Genomic DNA, 3,838 nt, shown 5'->3' with positions numbered 1-3,838 from the left:
CACTACTGTGAGTCCAAGCTATGTCTTTGGCCCGCAAACCCATCAGCTTGGTCGCCCAATTGACAGTACGGTCAAGAAGAACAAAAGCACCCCGGGTAGGCAAATATCCCATAAACCACTTGTATAGCAACTGAGTGCAACATCGAATCAATCCCCCACGCCGCTTCTCGTTCCTGTTATGGACCGAGTAATAGACATCTCCAATCAAAGTAGGAATAGGATTCCTCTGAACAAACAAACGGATGGCATTAATATCCACGAAGCTCTTCTGATTAGGAAACAGAATGGTCCCATAAATGCTCACAGCAATCAAGGCACAGACAGCGTTCCAGTAACCCAACTCAGCATGCTCTTTGGCCTTAGCCTCTAGGAAACTCAGATGGAAACCAGGCAACTTCCCCTTATCTTTCAGACTCCCCTTAACCATCTCCGGACTCAAATAAAGAGCACGGGAAATCCCTCCAATATCAGGCTCTTCCTTAGTAGCATAGAAAGGAACCTGATTTCTGATCTGAACGCCCAAGATACCAGCATAATCCTCCATCAAAGGCCCCAATAAGTAATATGGGAAGACGAAGCACCTCAAACCAGGATCATAGAACTGGAGAAGGGTATGGATGGCACTCCTATCTCTGTCAGTGAGTCTGAAAACCATCTTCAGAATACCTCCATACATCTCACGAAACATCCCCACATGGTCGGGTGTAATCAAAGTTATCATATCCTTCAGCACACTGATCTCTGGGTCAAAGAAGCTGTAGACCACATCTTCCTTCATATCGGGCCTCATATCTGAACAAGGAGCCTCTCAACCAGGATCTCGATCAAAAATTCCCCTGCATATGGATAAACATGTGTTAGATGCAGGTAAATGCACAATGTTAATGATGCTGATGAATGAATGCAATGCATTGTGCCATCCTCCAAGTCATCTGAACGTTTGTTGCACTGAGTTACGGCCTCTGAACTGATCACAACCATCTGAGGTACTGAGCAATTATAAGTCCGACCCAAGGGTTCCGAAATAAACGAAACTGAAAGGTACATCACCATCCTCATCACACAATCTCTGAACAGATATCCACAACAAACTCTGAATCGGCCCGGGGAATCCTGAAATAAACGGATCCCCACTGATAAATATCACGGACGGAACTCCAGCGTCTCTGAAATAAATGCCCATAAATCCGACTTATAAATATGACTCTGATCAACGGAACCATCAGTCACCATCAAAGTCACCATCTGAACATGCATCTGTAAGAATCACCCTTCCCTCACAGGTAAATTCTAATCAAGTCATCCTAAGGCGGATAATAGTCTCGACAATCGGGCAAAGATACTCAATGGGTTTGCCCTTTCGGGTGTGCCATTGTAGCTCTCCTGAGATCGTCTAAACCAAAGATCCGGGAAAGATCGGTCACCGAAGTCAATAGTTCAGATGAGGTAACTCAACCAAAGTGGAAAACCCCACTGAGGAAGAGTACTCTCAGATGAACCTCGTCCGGCTTGTGGTATGCCACGTCGCAACAACATGCCCAACCAGCATGTGAGGAACGTGAGACCACACTAATCCTAGGTGTATACTCGGGCCTGGGTTTTAGCCCCACTCAGAACACCCCACCCCAAAACAGAGGAACCACTTGTATAGAGGACAACAACATGATAGTATGATGCATGCAAATATTTATGCAAATATATACACAACAGAATAATAAATGCAATAAATAGCAGTACAAGCAACCTAAACTATCCTAGAATGCTAGGAGAGACTCGCTTAGGGAAGATGGACCAGCAGGAGGTCAACTTCTATATTCCCCAGCAGAGTCGTCAGCTGTCGCATCCGCGAAAAACAACCGGCGGGCTAAAACAAAAACAAACAGAGCCGCCACCGTGCGTTATTTATCCCAAAAGAGGGAAAGGAAATGCTCAAAGTAAACCTGGAAAAGACATGGTCTCGCGACCAAAGAGAATGGGATCGGGAGTCGGTTATGCGAAAGGAAGGTATTAGCACCCCTACGCATCCGAAGTGCTCGATGGGATCCACGCTCAGAAAGATAGAAAAAGGTTGCTAAAACAAACATCACACACACACACTGAAGACAACACAGGTGGGAGAAAAGGGGAGAGGGCTCGCTAGGATATCACATCATATGCCTACGTATCTCATCTGGAATGAGAATCAGAGCTACCGTAGTTCGGCTCACGCACGCCGAAGCAAAACAAACACACAAGCAGGCAAACATGGAACCCGAATGCCAATCGCTGGACTTACATCAGCTTCCGAACCAAACAAACCCACACTGGAAACCAGATGCCACTTGATGGACTTATACCGGACTCCAAGCATACAACAATAGGATACGGAATGCCAATCGCTGGGCTTACATCCGTCTCCTAACACACAAGAAGAATAACACACAACAAGCTACTAAGGAGTCGGGAACTCGAGCCTAGCAACTGTCAAGCAAACACACACCAAAAGAAAAAGGGTGAACACACAGACTAATAGGGAGTCGGGAACTCGAGCCTGATAGCTGTCAAGCACAACACACTCAAAAAAAGAAAAGGGTGCCCGGAGAGATCTCGTGCGATCTCCTGCCTACGTACCTCATCTGGTATGAGGATCAGGGCAACGTAGTTCCCCTGAACAGGGGAGAAAGACTAGCCTAACCAGATACAGAGGGAGACACAACTAGGGAGACTATGACTCGAGCCTAGATGTTATCATGCATATCATCCCTAAGTTAAGGTTTGTTATCTATCTTGCTCAGGCAGCAAGCTAATCCTAAACAGGCAAAGCAAAGCATACAAGCACAATCAAAACAAAGCAAACATACACAATTAGCACACACTATATCCAGACAAAGTGGGCTCACACAAGGGTTAGGCTGCAAAAGCAAGCCAACTGTATCAGGTGATGTTAGCTCTTAACCCTAACATTGAGAGTTAGGGTGAAGCAGATGAAATAGGAAGTGAGGGGTGTGCCTCACAGCTCTTATCCCTGGCCAGGGAGAGCTTCAAACAAAGGAAGTGTGGGTTCAGAAAGTGGGAACCCTTCTACACTTATGACACTGACTCAACTGTACAACTGTACAAGGATCTTGGGTAAGTATCCACAATGCATCAACACCAGTTGTGTGAGCAAAGGGATGACTCAACTGAATAGCAGGAGATGGATTGCACATCTCTTGTATCTGCCAATTGCCTTAACAAAGGTCTTTTCCTGCTTGGGGACAAAGATAAACAATCACAAGCATCGCCTCTTAAGGAGGACTTCAGACAGGTGCTTGGCCAAGTAACAGGCCAGGTCTTCCAGACTACATGGAGTTAGTGAGTTCTACCTCAATTGGTTTAAGCAACCAAGCAGCAGCAAAGCAAGTTCACAATGAACTATAGCAACTAATGTACCTGAAATCAATCTAACATAATCAGTACACAGCTCAAACAGTCAAACAGACAATTACAAGTTAACAGTTAACTGTACACAAGCAATGCATCAAGCAAAGCATAAGCCAATGCTCAACACAAATGACTTAGAAGCCACCTACAAAACAAACTTAATGTTAATCAACATCAATCAATCAAGCAACTCAAGCCAAGTGAATTAATTCCTCCATGCCATATGCCTTTTGTCCTGAAAACACAACTCAAACATTAAGCACTAACCACTAGGACATGGCCTAGGGTCAAAATGGGAGCAATAAACCAAAACAGAACATGAAAATTATCAAAAACCAAGATCAGTCAAATGAGAATCAAATCCAAGTGGTCTCATATTCATATCATCAACCAATATCATTTCATAAAGCATTTAGTGCAAAGCATGCAATTTAGA

The sequence above is a fragment of the Lathyrus oleraceus genome, chromosome 5, assembly GCF_024323335.1.
Source record: "Lathyrus oleraceus cultivar Zhongwan6 chromosome 5, CAAS_Psat_ZW6_1.0, whole genome shotgun sequence".
Classification (NCBI taxonomy): domain Eukaryota; kingdom Viridiplantae; phylum Streptophyta; class Magnoliopsida; order Fabales; family Fabaceae; genus Lathyrus; species Lathyrus oleraceus.
This window is presented reverse-complemented; position numbering follows the sequence as displayed.